Here is a 22691-nt window from a genome sequence, read left to right on the forward strand (position 1 = left end):
GTCCATATTTAGGTGTATCAGATATTAAACAATGGTGACAGTTGATGCCCAATTTTTTAATTATATTGTTGGCGCTGTAAAAAATTGTGTTCCGGGCACACCACACTACGCAGTCCATACCCTTTTTTGGTGGAATTCTGACCCGTGGAGGGTTTTTTAATTATATTGTGGCCTCAGTACCAAATTGTGTACCGGGGCCACCACACTACGCAGTCAAGATAGATAGATGCGTATAATAGATAAAGTACATTTAGTGTTGTGGGGCAAATTGAAAAATATTCAAAATGCACTGACATTATCAAAAACAAGAGTTTTTCACACGCTGAAACTCCAACATGTATATGATGGAGAGGATGGAGGAGCAGCCGTATGTGCAGTGTAATGCAGACCTGTTGAAGGTTTTTTATATATTTTATTGTGGTGCCCAGTGCCCACTACTCTACGCAGTCCAGATACTACTTTTGGGTGTAATGCAGACCTGTTGAAGGTTTTTTATATATTTTATTGTGGTGCCCAGTGCCCACTACTCTACGCAGTCCAGATACTACTTTTGGGTGTAATTCAGACCTGTTGAAGGTTTTCTATATATTTTTTATAGCAGTGCCCATGGCCCACTACTCTACGCAGTCCAGATACTATTTTTGGGTGTAATTCAGACCTGTTGAAGGTTTTCTATATATTATATTGTGGTGGCCAGTGGCCAGTCCTCTACGCAGTCCAGATACTATTTTTGGGTGTAATTCAGACCAGTTGATGGGTTTTTAATTGTATTGTGGGGAACACTCCTCTACGCAGTCCAGAAAGTTACCTCGTTGCAACGTTTTGTACTAAAAAAAATAAATTATTGTGAGGTGTTAGGTGTTCAGAATAGCCTTTAAATTAGTAGAAATTATTGTTATTGAATGTTATTGAGGTTAATAATAGCGTAGGAGTGAAAATAATCCCAAAATTTTTTACACTTTTTAGTTTTTTTTCAAAAAAAATCCGAATCCAAAACCTTAAATCCGAACCAAAGCGTTTCGGCAGGTGTTTTGCAAAACAAATCCGAACCCAAAACATCGAGAAAATCCGGATCCAAAACACAAAACACGAGACCTCAAAAGTCGCCGGTGCACATCCCTAGTACCGACTAGGGAGAACCCGGGAAAGCGGAGTGATTTCCAGGCAAGGGTCGAGGGCCGGCAGCAGACAGGGAATCCAATACACAAGCCGCGGTCAAGAGTCACAGGCACGGTAGCAAGGTCCAGATACAGGCAGGAAGGTCATGGTCACGAGCAAACAGGCAGGGTCCAAATCCAGGCAAGGGGTCATACACGGGAAATCCAATAGAGTGTCCACAGGACAGGGACAAAGGCAGGTACAGGAAACAAGCAGGTCAGCAGGACTGTGGCAGAGAAACTATAACCGGCAGTGAGGCTGCAGACCTCACTGCCCTAAATACTCAGGCAGACCAATCAGGGCTAGAGTACACACGTGCAGGCTAATTGCCTGCCATGCTGCCAAACGAATCAGAGCTTGCCCCAGGACCTACACTCAGGTGTAGGTTAATGAAATAATATGTCCTGGTAATCAGCTCATAGGCTGCGGGGAGGTTCAGCGCATGCGCCCGGCTACACAGCCTGCCGGAGCGCATAGAGATCACTTTCTGCGTCCGTCCGTTGCCCTGGCAACGGTCGGTCCGAATCCAGGAAGTGACGTCCCGGTCGTCGTGGTGACGGCCGGGATGTCGGAAGGAGCAAGAAGCGAGCCGCGGCGGCTGTGAGTACCGCCGCGGCTTGTGACAGCATTGTAACATGGTTTTGTCCAGGAGCCTGAAATAAGAAGTTTCTTAAGTTAAGATCCTTAATGAATCATGTCCCAGGTTATTAAAGTGCTAAGAATGTGGAATTTGCATAAGAACCAGGAGAAATTATTTTGAGGACTCCCAAAACAAGCCCTGATTATGCCATGCATCTTATTTGTCAGTTCACAACCATAGGTGCCTTATTTTCATATTGAGCATGGGGTCATTTAGTGTCCAAACCATAATTGCTGCAATATTGGACCAATTACCCAATATTGCTGCAGATATTGCAGCATGTTGCCAGTATTGCTGACTTACATATGTAAATGTTTATCATGTACCCCCTAACAGTGGTTAAGTATGGTGTACCTATATTTGTGAAAAAGTATGTGTCTATATTTGAAGTATGATGTGCTTCAGAAGGTCCTAATTGGTCACGGTCTACCTGTGTAATCCTCATTAAATTCTGATGACCAACGTTATGCCGCCTGTTTGACATTAACTTCAATCACTGACCCGCATTGTGTTTGTATTATTCTTATTAATGGACACTGTCACATTGTTTAGCTTGATTAAGATGCTAGGTCACAGTACCCTGTATTACATGTTATTTAGTGCTTTGTAACTTGCAGTTTTACCTCAAGAAATCATTTACAACATTTACTAACATGGTTCTCTATATTAACACAATACTTTGTGTATTTTACATTTAACGTACAGTACATTATGTTGAACAGTCATTTATTTAAAGTCCCCGCTTTTGGGTCATGGTGAAAGTAAAGATGTTCTTCAGTGCTATATTAATGTGATTTCACAATGCACTCTGCAGCGACAAAATACAGTATAATTAAGCATAGGGAATCGCATAAGAGTAAATAGCAATGCAATGTATGATGAAGCAAATAAGCAAATTCGATTATTATGGCATCTATTTAATTACATATTGTGTTGATATTTGTTGATGTGCTGTAAGGAGAAAAGAAATGAAAATTGTTATTAGTATTAATAGGGCATATATGCAATCCGCTGGTAATAGTAAATGTACTTATAGTATAATACTTCTGAGAGGTATATTAGTTTTACTCTCTGATGGAAGTAGAGAATTTAGATTACTGAGTAGCCACTTCTAATCACAAAATAGGTTTATATTAAATAACCTTCATGTGAGATGCCACAGTTGAGAATAAGCAAATGACAGCTCTTATATAGTGTTAGGACGGTACTCCCGCGTGACGTCACCACCGTCAGCCAATAGAATAGTATGATTGGTAGATTGATTGACAATCCCCACCACCAATCTGGTTTGATCTTTAGGACTAGGTCTCACCCCATTGGATTCGCTAATGGTCAGCATACAGAGGATTATTATTGGTCAGACTAACCCTAACAATGTTTATGGTCACTCGATCTAAATATCAGATAAGGGCTAGACTGGGCTCAAGACGTTGGAAATTATAACAAAAAAACAAATAATCTAATATATATATATATATATATATATATATATATATATTGATACTATGGATTCAGCCATATTTGGACTGCTGGGGATGCTGTGGATGATTAAATTCACATCCGTCACAGCTGACTATGGACACATCTTCTTGGCTATACAGATAAGCTTTTACAGTTTAACTCTGTGAGTGCAACCATTGCATTTTTATTGAATAAATATTTGTGTAGTACATATTACAGTATATTTTCCTTTTATTACTCATTCCAATCACCTTATATGGAGGCTAATATCAAAGCCAACTAAGAATATTCATTTTACCCAGAGGACGGTACTCAGGATTTATCACAGATAAGCCTATTATTACCTTGAATCTGGTACGCATAATTTCATTTGGGTGCTCTGGAGATATGGATGTTTGTCTCTCTCTCCTTCTTTAATCCTGCCTTTTGGTGTCACTTCACCTTTCTTCCCACTGATTGGTGATTCATTGTGGAAGGATCTCTTTGATTGTTCTATTTTTTGCCATTTGTTTGATACCTATCTCCACGCCACAAGGTGTATTAGGGGAGGTATCAAAATACTACACCATTACTGTTTTTTCTGCATTATTTCTATATGTTTGGTGAGATCCAGAGTGATATCCTGACAGACACAAGGACTCACTACTAAACAAGGCTATTGACAAGTCTACATCTGGCACGCATATAACACTATTTTAGATTCCATATTACCTATATTATTACACTATGAGGTGCCCTGCTTTTGTTTTGTTGTAGAATATATATATATATATATATATATATATATATATATATATATATATATATATATATATATCTATATCTATCTATACATTATAATAATCAAGAATATGATTAGTGTAACTAATAACATGATTGTTAGATGTGTGTTCTATATAATAACCAGAAACAATTGATGGAAATATATGAAAAGTGCAATAGTATAAATGTTAGATATGAATCTTGCAAAACAATTAGGGTAATTAAAGGTGATCAAATGCTATAAGGTAAGTGTATAAAAATAATAAAGATCACATTTTATAAAGTAAATTAAAAAAATAGTGAATATGTGGTAAGCATGTAAGAGTTGAGAAAAAATGGTATGAAATATTTAAAATATGGACCCTGGGGGTCAAAATAATTGAGATCAGTGTATGTAAAACCAATATAATTAGAATTGTGCCAGTATCAATGTGCTGAGGTGTGTTAAAAAAGCTGTGAAGGATAAACAATAACTAAAAGGATTAAACAAGAATAAAGTGCTGTGATATACAATAAGATGGAAGTATATAAAGAAAATTGGGTCGTTATCCGTGCTCCCTCCAGTAATATAGGAATGAATAGCTGCCAAAACAGGAGAAAAGTATAGGAAACCTAAAATCCTAATAGGCAGGGCCTGATTAAGGGTTCCAACCCCCCTAGGCTATTTCAGCTGTAGCGCCCACCTCCCTATCCAGCCACCTCACCTGCCCCCTTTAGCCTGCTCACCTGCCCATCTGCCGCCCTCCCCCCGAGACATTAGAACGGACTTACCTGCTGTGGAGTCCTCTCTTCAGCGCTGTGTATGACAGGCAGTCTGGCAGCGATCGCTGCTAGCTGCCTGTCAGTGTGGCCGCGGGCGCTTAAGTAAGCACGAGTAAGAAGCGCCTGTGGCCACACTGACAGGTGGCTAGCAGCGATCGCTGCTAGACTGCCTGTCATGTGATAGTGACAGTTGGGACCGCTCCTTTAGACCAGGGGCGGTCCCGATAAATCCGGCTGCCACATTTAGAAAAAAAACAAGCAAAAAAACCCATCTTGGCGTCGCTGCGCCCCCCCTGGCTCCAGCGCCCCAGGCTGCAGCCTGGTCAGCCTATTGGCTGATCAGGCACTGCTAATAGGTTAACAAATCCCAAAACTGCCAGGTGCTTGAATTAAGGATATATATAAATAATGTGTAAATGTAAAATATATAAACCAAAGCTGGTACACTATACAAAGTAGTAGTACATAAACACATATAATATGCATTTTAGTAAATTTAATAAACCAACGTAAAAAGCTTCTGGCCAGAAAGCATAAATAAAATTCAAAGAACAACAAATACAAATACTCATGCATATATCAAAGTATATACCAATATCTGATAGGAAAAAAAACCCCTCCGATTAAACAGTCCAGTAATGTATTTATTGATAAATCAAAGAATTAATGTTTAAAAATGTAAAATGTTCTTGCTTGGTAAGTGAATTTGCAGGTCCCGAGGGCAGGATTAAAACAAGAACTGGTAATTAACTCTTAGTCCATAGAGGCTATCCATGTATGGTTTCCAGTGAAAGTCCTCGGTCTACTTTAACAGCTTAGGTGCAGATAGAGTCCACTTCACAAACCTCTAAATGTGAGGAATATCATGATCATTCCAGATAGTTTCCAATTAGCGTACACTCTCTGCCGCATAAACGGCAGCAGTGTAGGTGTGCAGGAAGTAGTCATGTGACCGTCTGCCTCTGTGTTGCAAGCAACTGAGCAGTGTAACTTTTGCTGGCTGTGTAGATCCAATAAATGACAAGTGCCATTTCTGAAACTGTAGAGTGAGTGGATGAAGTATAAGGAACTCAAATTCCAATCGGGTATTTAGGTTCATTATCAAGGACTTCATCAGGGATTGTGGCATTCAGTATGAATGGGAGTTTTTTTTTTTTTAACTCTTTATTTTCATCAACTACATGAGTTCCAAACAGTACATAGAGGGAATATTGAGTCGATTTACATTAATCGACTCGACTCTGATCAGCACAAAGAAAAAAAATTCTTGATACAACAGACATTATACATTCCTTTAGATATTTTCAAAATTTAAGACCAACATCAGTGGGCTTGTAGAAATAAAAAGAAATTATCCAAAGGGATACAGTTCTTTGCTTTAAAGTTCTCTGTCAGTAGGCCTATAGAGATAATAAGGAAATATCTGACGTGATTCATTTCTATGCGTTAGAGATCCCTGTTATTGGGAAATACTATGTCGCTGTTTTTCTCTTTTCTTATTGTTCCTCTCTTTCTCCTCTCCTTTTAGGTATTTTTAATATTATGAAGGAGAAAAGAGAAAAATGGAAAGGCGGGGAAGAGGAGGGAAGAAGGCAAGAAAGAGAAAGGAAAGGAAAGGTTAAGGAAGCAAATGGTAGGAGGGGGGGCTCGGCATTGCCCCAGGAGGGGATGCGACCAGCATATCAACCCTCCGGGAGCACACAGAGCCCACATTTGTGTAAAAAAAAGGGATGAAAGAATACCCACGACATGTATAGGAGATGCAGCTTATTGAGTAGCAGGCATTGGTGATTGATGGAAAGAATACCAGGGATCCCACACCTTATGAAAGTGTGGAACTTTATCATGAAGGAGACTGGTAATATACTCCATTGAAGCCATGTACCAGACCCGAGAAATTATGCTTTGGAGGCTTGGGGGGCGAGGGGATTTCCATTCTTTCGCTATTTGCAGACGTGTCGTGGCACAAACATGTTGCACAAGCTTATCGCTGTGTTTATTAAGGGATTTGATCCGAGAGCATAATGGCATAACCAACGGGTCCGGTAACACCTCAATCTCCAAAATTCTTGTGATAAAAGCAGAAACCTGGGACCATAATCTAGATACGCTAGGACAAGTCCACCAAATGTGATAAAAAAGACCCCACATCCTCACAATCTCTCCAGCAAAGATCTGACGTACCTGGGTAAATTTTATGCAGCATCGCGGGCACCATGTACCATCTTGTGTATACTTTGAATGTGTTTTCTCTAATCAGAGTGTTAATTTTTTGATTGAAAAAGTAGCTTTATTTTGTATAAAGTACAAAAAACACAGTTCATACATTTCATTCAAGTGTACACAGTACACCGTAAGACATGATCATGCATACGTTTTAGTACAATACAGGGCATAAAGTACAAGACATGACATCCTACACTATATACATCAAGTACTGCACTAACCATTCAAACTTAAAACGTATCACAGTGCAATAAAATAACATTGGATGTGAGGGGGAGGTAGGTGAGAGGGGTAGGGTGATGGAGTCACGAGCAAAAAGTTTTTATTGAGGACAGACACAAAGGGAAGGGTGCATAAATAGACATGACATTCAATAATACTTTATGCTGTGAAGGGGAATGGGTTGGAGGGGGGGAGGGAGGGGAGCACAAACCAAAGTTTTTTATTGAAAATAGACACAATGGGGAGGAGGAGAAGAGGAGACAACAATCAATCAATTACAATCAATCGTCGTCTTCATCTTCCTCAGGACTGTCAAGGGTGTTATAGTCTCTTAACAGGCTATGGATAAGCCTGCGACAGTCCTGGATGGTCATCTTCTCCCGCTTCAAGATGAGGCGGTTCCTGGCAAGCCACATAGCATCCTTAAAACAGTTCATAAGGCGCCAGGCCTCCTGGATTGCCTCAACGGTGTGAGTCACAGGAAATAATCCATAAAATACTGAATGGTATGAAAGGCAAGTCCTGGGCACACTGTCCTTAAGTTCATGTTCCAGGGCATCCAACAATGCCTGTGCAGTGGGACAGTCCCAAAAGATATGTTGAGCAGTCTCCCTCTTGGTGATACAAAGGGGGCAGTGAACATATCTGCACAGGTTCCGGGAGTGCATAAATGTCCTGAGAGGCAAACCCCCCTGAATGGCCATCCATGCAATGTCTTTATGTCCATTGGTCAGTCTCTTAGAGGCCACATTCTCCCAAACATGTTTGGCCGTGGCCACAGGGAGCCCTGGAACAGACTCCATAATGTCCTTAGCTCTGATGAGCTTGTGGATAGTTTTAGGTTTCCACAAGTCTGGTTTAAGTCCCTCCAGATGGTGCTCCCTCACAAATTGTCCAACATCCAGGTAGAACCAAGGTGTAGTCCAGTTGTAAGGGAAGGAGCTGTCCCACTTGTCCCAACCAAGTTTCCTCCAAAGAGGAAGAATGAAAAAGCGTGACATGGACTTCCCAGCAGAGCAAACGTTCTTTTCAAGGAGTGTCCTGCGGATACAGTTGCAAACAAAGAAAGCCCGCAGCATGGTGGGGATGTCTGGAATCCCTTTCCCACCTTTGTGGGGCTCCTTGTACATAACTGACCGCTTCACTCTGTCCATTTTGGAGCCCCAGATGAAGTGAAAGACTGTCCTCGTGATGGTCTTACAGACGGCAGCAAGAGGTGGCCAAGCTTGGGCCGTGTACTGAAGAATGGGAAGAATCTTGTTGCGCAGTACCAGTGCTTTCCCTTCGATGGTAAGAAGTCTGAGGCTCCACAGTCCAATCTTTTGCCGGACTGTTGCCAGTCTCTCTTCCCAGCACTTCAGGGCCGCCTCCTCTCCACCGAACCAAACTCCAAGGATTTTGATGAAGTCCGGCTTGATTGTGAAGGGGAATGCAGCGGGGGATGACAGGTGCCACTGACCAAACAGCATTGCCTCTGACTTCCCGCAGTTGACTTTTGCCCCTGAAACTTGGCCGAAGTTGTTGCAGGTCTGGACGAGTGCTGCCACCGAACGCTGATCAGCGCAGAAGACAGTGACGTCGTCCATGTAGAGCGAACACTTGGCCTCTAGTCGGTCTGGACCCGGTGCGGTGATCCCTCTGATCTCTGGGTTTCGCCTGATGGACATCGCAAAGAGCTCTATACAACAGACAAAAAGGAGAGGTGAAAGAGGGCAGCCTTGTCTGACCCCAGACAGTACAGAGAAGGGGTCAGTCTTCCAGCCGTTCACCAACACCGAGCTGTAAATATCAAGGTACATCAGGTTAACATAAGAACAAAACATATCACCCAATCCAAACCTGCACAGAACCTTACGCATAAAACCATGAGAGACACGATCAAAGGCCTTCTCCTGATCAAGACTGACCAGGGCCACATGTGCATGGCGGTCTTTGATATAATGAACCGTGTCCCTCAGCAGCGCAAGGCTGTCTGCAATCCTTCTCCCAGGAATGCCACAAGTCTGATCAGGATGAACAATTCGCCCAATGACAACCTTTAGCCTGTTGGCTAGTACCTTGGCCAAAATCTTGCAGTCCACGTTCAGGAGGGAGATGGGCCTCCAATTTTTGAGGTCACATCTCTCTCCCTTGCGCTTATACAAAATCGTGATCAAGCCCTCTCTCAGAGTAGGAGGCATCCTGCCCTCCACCACCATCTCCTCATACAGCTCTAGCAGGTCCGGGCCAATGAGGTCCCACAGCGCTACATAGAGCTCGGCTGGGAGGCCATCACTGCCCGGGGTCCTGCCCGGCCTAAAGGATTTAGCGGCAGAGTGCAGCTCCCCCAAGGTGAGGGGGGCATCCATAGCTGCCCTACCTGTAGGATCAATAGGGTTAGTGATACCTGACAGGAAAGATTCAGCTGCGTCGTCGTCTGTAGTCTTAGGGGAGTAGAGTTTGCCGTAGTAGTCTGTGATGACTCCCATGACGTCCTCCTTCCCCCTCCTGGGGGTGCCAGACTCGTCCCGCAGCTCAGTCAGGGGCGTGTGGCCGGAGTGGAGTTTTCTGAAAAAGAAAGAATTACATTTCTCACCCTTCTCCAGATTCTCCACCTTGGAACGGAAGATGATGCGGTTGGCCTCTTCCTCGAAGTGCCTTTTTTTAGGCCCCCCTTGGCCTCAGCCAGATCATCCTTCACATCCCAGCCGCAGAGTTGGAGATCCAGCAGGGACTGCAGCTGACGCTGAAGCCTCCTGAAGTTTCTCTTCCTCTCACACGCCTGTTGGCGGCCTTTAGCCTGAAAGAAACTGCAAAACTTGCCCTTGACATACTCCCACCAGTTAGACATACAGTCAAAATACATTTTGTCATTTTTCCACATTACATAGGCATCCCTCAGCTCAACCATCACCTCTTCCTTTCCCAGCAGAGCGCAGTTCAACTTCCAAGAGCCAGGGCCGGGAGGGAACCCGTGACCCAGAACACCTTCAAAGAGAATGGCCCTATGATCAGAGAAAAAGCAGGGAACCATGACATGCCTGTTTTGTCTTACCGCTTTCGATGTAAACACAAAGTCAATCCGGGAACGCACTGAGCCATCGGGGCGACTCCAAGTATAATTCACAGAGCCGGCCCCCATGGATCCCACTGCATCCCGCAAGGATGCTTCGGCTACCATCTCCTGCAACAACCTGGAAGAAACATCGAGTTTAGCATTAGTACAGGAACTCCTACCATCTTCCTCTATAGGACAGTTAAAGTCCCCAGCCATCACTACCACCCTGGTGATGGCGAGCTGGGCCCGCAGGGTCTGGAAAAGCTCCAAACGCTCATTCTTACCCGGGGATGCATACACACAGATAAGCCTGATAGGCTCACCCGCCCAGGAGCCATCTACGATAAGCAATCTGCCGCAGACAAACTCCTGAACGGAATCTAGTGTGAAGAGGCTTCCCCTGATAAGAATGGCGACCCCTGCAGACTTACAGTCACTCCCCCCAGACCAATAGGAGGGCCCGTGAGACCACTGCCTCCCCAGATGCCTGTAGGAACTAGAGAAAGGGAGAGAACATTCCTGCAACATGTAAACATCACATTTCTGACTGTCAAGAAAGGTAAACACAGACTGACGTCTAATCTTATCCTTCACACTCCTCACATTAATGGTAAAAAGAGAAAAGTTAGCCATTAGTTGGGAGAAAAAAGAGAGTTAGCACAGTCAATACATCAGTTACCCTCCTTGTCTGGTGGGACTTGGTCCGGTCTGCCCGTGTCCCCTTCGGGTGGGAGCAGACCTTTCTCCTCTAGCTGGTCGAATAGGCAGATTTGGGGCAGTTGCAGGAATTCTTCCTCCTCCTGCTCAGAATCCAGCAACTCATCCACCATCTCTACCAGGGCCCCCTCTGACGGGAGAGGGTCCTCTTCCAGTTCGATTGCCTTTTTCTTGGAAGGGTCAGAGTCGCCAGCTGGGCTGTCCAGCTCTTTCCGCTTCCTCCTTTGTTTGTTCTCATCACCTGCAGACACAAGAGGGAGGAGGGGGGGGAAATCCTCCAGGGAAAGGGAGGGAGCTGCAGTAGCGGTGGAGGGGGTTAGTGCTACTGCAGGGGGGGGTGTTGTGACAGCGGGGAGGGAGGGGGGTGCTGTCACAACAGGGGTGGGAGATATCTTACCAGCTCTTGGCTGCGGTGTGGGCTTCTGTTGCTTCCTCTGGGCTGGCTTGGGCTGCAGGGTAGGGGCAGGTCCGCTTTCCGGCAGTCCAATTCCGGCAGCTGCAGCGTAGGATCTGGCCCTGTGGGGGCAGTCCCTGTAGATGTGGCTGGCCAGGCCGCAGAGGTTGCAGGACAATTTTCGTGGGCAATCCTTGGTCTCGTGCCCCGCCACCTTGCAGTTCCTGCAGGCTGAGATCTTGCAGCTTCTCGCCATGTGGTCAGCTTCCCCGCATTTTCTGCAGTTCCTCGGCTGATCGGCATAGTGGAGAAGGCCGGCAGAGCCGCCCAGGGCAAAGCTTGATGGCAGGTGTTGGAGTCCGTCAGTTGCCGTGCTGTCTTTCCTCAGTCTGATGATGATGGACCACTTGCCTGTCCAGAAGCCGTTGACATCCAGGATCTTGGAGGGGTCCTTGACCACGGAGCAGAAGCGGCTCAGGAAGGTAGTGATGTCCTTACCAGGGGTGTGAGGATTTCTCATGGAGACCGTGACTCTTCTCTCCTCTCTCTGGATGGGGCAGTTCCCCACGAAGCGGGAGAAGGGAGACTCCGGTCTCGCAGTCTTCACTGCCTCCCAGTACCTCTTGCAGATGGCAATGGAGGCGAAGGTGATGTACCAGATCCCTTTCAGGTAGTTCTGCACGCTGAGGGTTTCAGCCTTGGAGAAGCCCTGGTCCAGGATCATCTTCTTGCCGAAGGTCTCGGCCGTCATGTCTGGGACCCTTCCTTCCACTTCCTTCAGCTTCAGGACCACGGTCTGCCTCATCCAGGGTTCCAGAGTGGGGGTCTTCTGGGGGGTGTCCTGGCTGGGCTGGCCTTGTCTGGCAGCAGCAGGGGCGGTGGAGGCAGAGGTTCCGGCCACGGGGAGAGGCTTCGGGGCGGTGGTCTTTCCTCCCTTCTTCCCAGGGGCAGGAGCAGGGGTGGAGGCAGGAGCTGGGGTAGCTGAGGCCATCGTCCTGGCTCTTCCTGGGGTAGAGAGGCTGGTCTTCCGGGGTGGAGGGAGCAGTGCAGATATCCTCCCGCTGGGTGGAGGGGAGCAGGGGCTTCCGCTGAAGAGGAGGCGCTTCTTCCGCTGGAGCAGGGCCCGAGGGGAGGAGGGCTTCTTCAGCCGGAGGTGCTCCCGGCGTCTTCTTCCCGGCAGGCAGCGCTTCTTCCCCGGGGTTGGTCTTCTTGCTCCTGGCCGGCTTTGATCGGGTAACACAAGTCTCAAACAGTTCCTCACCAGGGTTAGAGTGAGCCACACTCAGGTATGTCCTCTGGGTTTTGGGCAGGAGAGAGACAAGTGCACCATGCAGCAGACTCTACATCAGCCCCTCACCGATGTTAGAGTGCGCTATCGGATGAGCCACACTCAGCATAACCTCCACCAGGTAGTTGGTAAACTGATAAGAACAGATACTACACTTGATCTTAGCCAAAATGCCGAGAAGCGATCTAATCAGAGTGTTAATGGAGATGTTAGAGATCCTAAGTCTGAGCTGGGACTATCCCTCCTGATCCATGGTTTTGCCAGTGTCAAGTTCCCAAGCAGTCTCAAACGATTCATTGAGAACAGATTCTGGATTCAGAAAAGCATGGTAAATCAGAGATATCAATCCTGGGACACCAATTCGGTCTATACAACTCCTCTCAAAGGGTGTGGGCTTACATAATTTGGATGTTCTGCAATGGGATTGTTTAAAGCCTCTAATTTGTATATATGCAAAGTACAAGGATGAAGAGAGTCCCGTTTTCTCTTTCAGGTCCGGGAAAGTCTGGTGAGCACATTCAAGTATGGGAATTAACTGAGTAATACCCACTTTCTGCCACGGAAGTGAGTATGACTTGGTGTTACCTGCCAGAAAATCTGGATGGTCCCATAGTGGGTTGAGAGGTGAGGGGAATGAAGTGAGTTTCCATCCTTTATGCAGTTTGTCCCAAATGTCAAGTGTAAATTATATGGTGGGATGAGAATAGACTGCGGCTGGCCTCTGACTACGGGGCAGCCAAGGGAGAGAGTTCAGAATGTAGTCTGGTATGAGTGCGTTCTCCAGGTCGACCCATCTCTTAGTTCCTGGGGTAGACTGCCAAGAAATAATATGGCTGAGGTTGAATGCATGATAATATTGATCAAAGATCGGAAGCCCATATCCTCCCGAATGGGTAGACTTGGCTAAACAAGAACATTTGAGTCTCGATTTTTTTTCCCCTGCCAGATGAATCTGCCGCAAATCAATTGCAGTTTCGCAAGAAACGTGCCTGGGACTGGTATGGGTAGTGTCTGGAACAAGTATAAAACTCGGGGTAAAATGTTCATCTTTATGACACTGATCCTACCGTACCAGGAAATAAAAAGTGAATCCCATTCTATAAGGTCTCTTTTAATGGAGTCAAGAAGGGGGGTATAGTTGGCTTGAAACAGCTGTCTATTTTCTTTCATTATTTGAACCAGGGTTGACATGTACGTGTTTAAACGGTTTGCCAATACTTTTGGCGAAAAGTTTAACATCGGCATTGATTAATGAGATAGGGCGATAACTAGAACAACATGTTGGGTCTTTATTTGGTTTAGGGATAACCACTATAGTGGAACGAGTGGATTCGTCGTGGAATTTACTTCCCAGCAATATAGTGTTAAACAAATGGGTCAGATGAGGCACTAAGCTCTTTAGAAAATGTTTTATAGTATAGCATCATAAAGCCATCAGGACCGGGTGGCTTTAGAGTTTTTCTGTGATTTCAAAGCGAGTGTTACTTCCTCGTCAGTAATGTCTTGATTGAGGGTTGATGCCTGATGAGGGGATAATGTGGGCAGTGAGCACTTATCTAAATATGACTTAATGGCCTGAGAGGAGGCTTTCGAGGCAGTCTGACGTTTATGAAGGTTATATAAATTCTCTTAATAACTATGAAAGGTGTCATTAATGACCCTAGGGTCGTAGGACAGGTTTCCTTTTTTGTTTCTAATTGAAGTGATTGTTTGGGAGGCCCATTTAGCTCTTAGTCTATTGGCCAGAAGTGTATCGGCCTTGTCTCCCTTATCAAAGAAGGTTTGATTGAGCAACCGAAGTTGACGTTCGGTCCTTTCTGCGTAAATCGATTGGATTTCCCCTCTTTGTAGAGTGTACCAGCTTTGGTATATATATTTTACATTTACACATTATTTAAATACATATCCTTATTTCAAGCGCCTGGGAGTTTTTTCTTTGAATAAGATGGAAGTGATTTATTTGATGACATATAAAAGTAAGCAGTGACAATGTGCAAAAAAATATTTTAGGGTGAAATAAGTAATTTAATAAAAAATTCATATATCATTATTGAATAATAAATTATCTCATTCCTAATGACCTCATGTATATTATATGTATATTATATGGACTACCTGGTTATTATAAAGTAATTATGTATTGTATAAGCATTACAAAAAGGACATGTAGCTGTTATAATTGTTGAGACCCAGGGGAATCATACTTCCCATAAGGAATATTTTCTTAGTTTCCATTTTCTGCAGTTCTCCTGTAGTTCTTTACATATGGTAAGATCCTGTTGGTTCTCCAGTCCACTTCTGAGGTTGAATAGGATTTAGTAGATTTTTTTTCTACTTTCTTATGTCCCATTTGAAGACCTGATTTTGTGCATAATCTTTTTTATCTCTGATGAATTTATTCTTTGTCTTGTCAATTATTTGTTTTTCATATGTTCTCGTATGTATCTAATTCGATTTTTAGTTTTTCATATGTTTTTTGGAATTGATCAATATTTTCATAATCCTTCAATTATTCCCCTAAAGTGGAGATTTCCTTATTACCGGTATATTGCTCTAATAGTATTGTATCATGTTTGACAAGAATATGACTCAGTCTATCAGCACATTGTGTTTACACACACTCCCGGTCATTTTTTTAGACTGGGAGTAGCTGGATAAAGTTTAGGGGCAAGTGGGGATGTTGCCTATAGCAACCAATCACATTCTAGCTTTCATTTATTTAGTACTTTCTACAAAATGACAGCTAGAATCTGATTGGTTGCTATAGGCAACATCCCCACTTTTTCAAACCCGCATATTAGTAAATCTAGCCCTAGGTCTTAATCCCTGTGGTACCATTTTCTGATGGATGTAATTGTCAAACATAGTTTTGTTCCAATATGCTTTTATCTGTTTGTACAAGATTATTTTTTAATTCATTTAGGTCAGGGGTTGAGTGGCAGGGTAGCAGTCGTAAAATCTGGTCGTAAATCCGAGTGGACGATAAATGAGTAGGTCGTTAAGTGAGGAGTACCTGTATACCAAAATAGAATATCTCTTAAAACAGATGAATTATAGTGAGTGTACAAAAATACAATGCAATAACTAAAACTTTCTTATCCTAGCCAAGAGGTACCTCTACCTTAAATGCTACTTACAATTATTCTCTAACTGTAATAATCTCTAGCAATAGTACATTCTAAACTCAACAAATATCCATTAGCTTAACATGTTATACATCAATATATGCATATTTATCAATAAAATGCAGTCTGTAATCTAGTCTGTCTTTATCCCGGCAGAATATGATTTGAAGAAATTAGGCGTGTGCACACTTTCCTCCTTGGCTCCTCCTGTTACACAGACCCAGTCCTGCAATGAGCCCTCTCTGTACTTCACTTTAATGAATATCACTTGTCTGAGGTAAATTCTGTTATTTTGTGCAGATGTTCACAATATATCTCAATCTCTGATCCCTGTCTTTTCCTATCACTACCCCTGATCACAGTCCTACAAAGGGGTGTATAAATTATCTTTGGGCCGTCCCATCAAATAATAAATAAACAGGGGTTACTCATCCATTTAGATTTGGTTTTCTCCTCAGACCTCTCACAGGAAGTTTCAGCGGTTTCTCTCACAGGACAGGGCTGACAAGTCTGACAGGGCTCTTACCAGATAATAAAATCTGCTATGTTGGAGATTTTTGGCAACAATGGAAACAAATCCAGACGATTATACAACGACACTGGCCTATCCTAATGTCGGATGAACAACTAGTGAAATCTCTGGGTGCAAAAGCCAACTTCAGCTGGAGACGAGCACCGAACTTAGGAGACAAACTTGTGCAAAGCCATTTCATCTCTAAAAAATGAACGACAAATACAAAAGGATCATACAAGTGTGGATCATGCAAAGCATGTTCAGCAATGGTCAAAACCACACAGATATGTGATAGATATGGATACAAACACAACATCAACAGTTTTATCAACTGCAATACCAAAGAAGTCATATAGGTATTGAAATGCCCTTGTGACAAGACATATGTAGGAATGACCAGCCGACCGTTAAAACAGCGGATCCTAGAACACATAGGAAATATTAGGAACGCCCATCTGGATAAACAATGTCTGAAACCACTTACTACGGTGGCACAACATTTCTTACAAGCACATGGAGGTAAAACTGAACAACTATGTGCCTTCGGGATAGAAAAAATATCAGTAGGGATAAGAGTAGGTGATGTTATGAAAGAACTACTGAAAAAAGAAAGCAGATGGATATTTTTATTACACTCTCTTATGCCACATGGATTAAATGAGAATATAAATTATGCTAGTTTCTTATGAAAACGAATGGGTTTTTCTAATATGCTATTTGGCAGAAAAAAATCACTATATGTACGGATCTCATTCTGATATGAATGAGAACCATTCTTTCATACATATCTATATTTTTTAATATTTTTGTTCTTTTAAAACGCCAATTAATATCAATAGAATAGTTATGGATTTATAGTACTCCAAAATGGAGATATACCATATAAACTACCTTGTAATGGACATATATCATGCAAATAAAGATAATAGAATATTCACATGTCAATAAAATATGGTCTCAACATACATGTTATAAGAAGATTTGTGCATACTTAATATTTACATTCACTTTGCACGGTTCACTATACCTACACTCTGTTAGAATGTCATAATACTTAGTGAGGTGATGACGATTAAAACACCCGCCCCTCTTTTTCTGATTTCATATTTATTATTTTTATTATACACTCCCTTTACCTATAATCAATTTAATATAGACACTTTGAACAAATAAAGACACTAATAGAATAAGATTCAATGTTTTTATTTTTATTTTTACTAGTACACCCGAATAAATAATGAAACACATAGAAGAAATGAAAAAATAACAATAAAAATAACAGTAAAATAATTTTGAAGAAAAAAAGATATTAAAAATATAGAGAAATATGAAACACAAAAAACAAAAAATAATAAAAACAATAATAAAAAGAAAAAAGAAAAAATAATTAATAAAATAAAACATAAAATAATTAACATACTTACACTTATACTTACCATATCCTCATTAGATATCTGTCATACTTATGTATACCTTCTTGTCACTTGTCACTTTATCTCTATTACAGAGACTCAGGGTATTTCCCCTTCCTCACTTTTATTCACTACACAATTTATTTATTTAATTTTCATATTTATTATTTTTCACATTTATTTATATATCTAATTATTCAATTTCCTTGCACTTTTTATCAACTCTCTGTATACATGCCAATATATCATTCTCTATGATTGATAGAGCGTGACTTTATTGGCTTTAATAAATATATTATATGGGTAAACAATCTTTATGTGATCTGCGCATATATATTCATATATGTCCTTACATACCGTTTGCACAATCTCCTGATTAATGTCCTTCAATCTGTAGATTAATAGAAATCCCTTTAGAAACTAAAATGACCATCCCTTTAGAGTAACACAATCGCCCCTTGCCAAGGATAAGTGTATGATTGGCCACTGTAAGTATCAATCACTAACCATGCAAGATCATTGGCTGCTTAGAGTATAATAGACCTAGCCCTATCCCAGACGAGTAATTCCCCATGACTAAGCCGATACGGCGAAACGTACGTCGGGTCACGTGTGACGCATGACGTCACAAACCTGGTTAGCAGCCGGTTAGCGGTGTTTAGCCGCGACTGCAGCACGCTTTATAACAGTTCCTCTATGTTACCAGTAATTATAGATGCCTAAACTGAGACCTATATGGGAAACTAAGATTAGTCTGTATGGGAACATTTCACGCGCAGTATCAGCGCATAACTAAGAGTGCAGTACCTAGAAGGGAGCTCCCCTGCCGATACATACCATCATAGATGAGATTACTCAGTGCAGCGCTAATGAGTCCTGACATCAATAGATGCATTCTCCAAGAGACCTATTTGTGGTATTGATGGGTGTCTTATTATACATTATACCACTGCTATACAGAATTTGTATGTACCTAGTATTGCCAGGCTAATAGGCAGCCAACGAGTATCATACAAATAGAATACTCCTTTTCCCATTATAAGACTACCTGATATTTCAAGGGTCTCATTATTTAGAATTATAACAGCATACATAATCATAGGGACAATAACTTTATTCTGAAAGTGGTTGCAGCACAATGATGTATGAGAGTTGACCCAATGTATCATTGAATATGTGACATAAAGAAATAAAATGATACAGTGCCCATATTAATGGATACCATTCTCATGCAGTAATAATACTAGTTGGTTAAACAACTTACTAACCGGCCTCCCGGAAGGGTTTTCTATTTTTATCTTTGTCACCTTTTTCATTCTTTATCACCTTTCTATATTTTAAACATATAATTCGCCGACTTCATTGATGCCTGGTTTCTCTATTTTAAAGATAATTCTTAATAAAGTTTGTTTTTATATTCCCAAAATGACTGGAGTGCCTATTACCTAATCCTTTCCAGGTGATCTCTTTTCACCATTTGTGTTATTTAGTTATAACCTTGTTTGGTAGAGCACCCCCTTCAATCCAACCTCTTACTTGTTCCATGAGGTTGTAGGAATGAGGAAGTCTTGACCCTAGAGCGAGATGTAATTATCTCTTTTCAGAGCTCTCCCTCCTGTCAGAGCTGATCATCATCATCATCATCATCATCATCATCATCATCATCATCATCATTTGCTGATACTCTTCTGTCACCCCTGGATGTTTTCTCCTGGGCTCATTTTCTTCTGGTTTCTTCTGCTGACAACAGGACAGGGTCCTCCCCTTACAGACTCACAGGTTTCACCACTGACCAACTGCCACACTGCAACTGGCATTCCTCTCACACCGAACTGTGACTTATCCCTCGCTCCCTTGGTCTCAGTGATGTCACTATGAGCAAAGCTTTATCAATCCCTGACATTAGTGCACATGTGCAGGCCATTATGTCTGCCAGCTTTACATTAACTTATGTATTTATTACATACAACTATACATTTTGATAAACAATGCACACTTAAATAACTTGAAATAACAAAAAAGCAAACACTTTCCAATTCACATAATGATCATCACTAATATTGAAGGTAGCGCTTCTAATCCTGCTCCTCCTTGCTAAATTGCTCAATATTCGGATTATAATTTGTTACTTTTAGTTGTACACAGGCTTTCGAGTGATCCGTTGTCAATCGGCTTCATTATGGATTCAACCCAGTTTTCATGTGAGAAAAGATTGCTTCACAGGTGTATGTTGAACAACATGCTGAAAGCATTGCTAGAGTTATTTTTTGGGGGGCAACTAAATTGTTCTGGGAGAGAAGCCCAGCATTTAAGGATAGCAGCACCTCGATTTTCACAGTTCCCTTCAAGGTTTTTTCTTAACTCTGTAGATTTAGTCATCCATAAATCTGAACGTTTGAATTCAATCAACTGCATCTCGAAATCGTCAAGACCCATCCAGTCAAAAATGTTCAAATCCCACAGGTGTACATCAAAAACATCAGGTTTTATAAAAAATGAAAACATGGGTCCATACTTTTGGAAATCTTCACATCTTCTGAAAAACACCTTTATCAAACTATCCATATAGTTCCGCATTTTATTAACCATCATTTTAGAAGGGGTTTATAATTGTTTGACGTTGAGAAAGTAACGAAAGGTCTCTGAGCAAATGTCATGTAAAAATACCTTCAGTTTGTTTAGTAAATGTCTTTCAACACTCATACAGATCAAGAACTGTTTGTCCTGCGCCTTGAAGACAAATATTCAGATCATTTAGTTGAGAAGTGATGTCAGTTAGAAACATGAACTTACATAACCATTCACTGTCCATCAGCTCAGGAAAATTCTGATCTTTCTGAATCAGAAAAGTTTTAATCTCTTCAAAGCAGCTCACAAATCTATTTTAGACTTTTCCTCAACTCAACCACCTAACATTGCTGTGAAACGGTATATCTTTGTAAGCATTATCTCATTCTTCCAGCAGCAATTTTAACTGCCTATATGTTAATGAAGATCGAGCAAAGATGAAATTTACAATTTTGACAACTGTATGCATCACACTGTTAAGTTCAGAATTTGACATTTTGGCACAAAGACTCTCTTGGTGAATCATGCTTTTGAAATTTTACTATTGATCATCCAATATGATCTTCAAGGAGCTTAATAAATCCTTTGTATTTTCCAACCGTAGCCAGAGCACCATCAGTTGTAATACAGAATATTTTGTTTAGGTCGATTCCTTTTTTCAACAAAAATTTATAAACGCAATATCTTCACCTTTAGTAGAACTGGCTTTAATGTACAGAGTTCTTCATATATATTGTCACTGTCAGAATACCAAGCAACAATAGTTAAACGAGCTATGTCATTAAGATCCACTCTCATCAAGAGCAACGCTGATCACAGATGTTTCCTTATGTGCAGTTTCTTGTTTGATTTTCGGTTTCTGCCATTTCGGTGACACGTCTCTCAGTTGTCCTTCCAGATTAAGGGATATCTTTTATTCGTGATAATATTGTGTCTTTGTTTGACAAATCACTAAATAATATTTCTGAGACGTTGATAAATGCGTCTTTAAAATATTCTCCATCAGTAAACAGCTTTCCCTTCTTTGCAATACACTGTGCAATTCTGTAACTGCTTTCAGTTGCATGGTGTCACTCACCGGACCGTTAGTTTCTCTGGTTCAAGACCTAGGTCTCTCTCGCGCCTGTCTTGTGCCGCGGCCGTCCGCCATGTTGACCAGGGGTCTGCGCATTTGCAGACTGATAGGACTGCTAAAACCTTGTTCCTCCCCTCATTGGATGATTAATTACTTCTCACTATTCAAGACACCTGCTGCCCTACTACCTTTGCCTGTTCTTGGTCCTCATTCCTCTGAGGTAACCAAGGAGTTCACTGCTCCTATTCGTGGTTCCTGCCTGCTGTGGACGCTTACCTGCAATCTGGACAAGTCTCTACTCCACGCCAGTGGTAATACCTGTCAGCCGCAGATCGTTCCATGCTACCTTGTATCTTAACTGCAATCTGGAAAAGTCTCTACTCCACGCTAGTGATAATACCTGTCAGCCGCAGGTTGTTCCACGCCACCTTGTATGTTACCTATAATCTGGACTAAGTTTCTACTGCGCATCAGTGGTAAGAACTGCCAGCCGCTAACTTCTCCGTTACTTTGTATTATTGGCAACTTGAATAAGTCTTCCTCGGCGTTAGTGACGTATCCATCTGTTACAGTTCATCCGCATACTAGTTACTGCTAAACTACCTATTCCCAGTGACCACCGGTCATTATTCTCGCTGTGTCAGTATAACTCCTACTACCTAGAGACTATCTACTCTCCTGGTATTCCTCCTTCTACCCAGCTCAAGGAGGCCCTTGCTTTCATTGTGTACATTGAGTATCATGACTGGAATATTGCAACCATATTTTAACAAAACACTATAAAATAATGTGCTAATAAAGAAGCTTATGTGGCTTTTATGCGTGTAAGGACCAAAGTAGGCTGCATTAATATAAATCCGTAGCGGAGGCTATATACTCAACTTCTATAACAAGAGGTTATGCCACAGTAATACCCCCAATTCACATTATGCCTCACATAAGTGCACCCATTCACATTATGCTACAGTAATGCTCCCAATTCATTTTATGCCACAATAATACTAACAGTTCATTTCTGCCCACAGTAATGCCACCAATCCACTTAATGCCTCACATAAGTGCCCCCAATTCATATTATGCCACAGTAGTGCCAATTCATTTTATGCCACAGTAATGCCCCTAATTCAGTTTATGCCACAGTAATGCCACAGTAATGCCACTAATTCACTTTATGCCTCACATTAGTACCCCCAATTCACATATGCCACTGTTATGTCACCAGTTAATTTTATGCCACAGTAATGTCCCCAATTCAGTTTATGCTACAGTAATGCCCACAGTTCCTGTTATGCCACAGTAACACCCCCCAGTTCATTTTATGCAACACCTA

The 22691-nt window shown here is 42.0% G+C and overlaps 1 pseudogene; it reads right to left on the reverse strand.

Annotated features, from left to right (window-relative positions):
- Nucleotides 1-12741: 12741 nt before the first annotated feature.
- On the reverse strand, nt 12742-12852 carry LOC142137182 (U2 spliceosomal RNA; annotated as a pseudogene).
- Between the last annotated feature and the right edge of the window lie 9839 nt (nt 12853-22691).

The sequence above is a fragment of the Mixophyes fleayi genome, chromosome 1 (assembly GCF_038048845.1).
Source record: "Mixophyes fleayi isolate aMixFle1 chromosome 1, aMixFle1.hap1, whole genome shotgun sequence".
Classification (NCBI taxonomy): Eukaryota; Metazoa; Chordata; class Amphibia; order Anura; family Limnodynastidae; genus Mixophyes; species Mixophyes fleayi.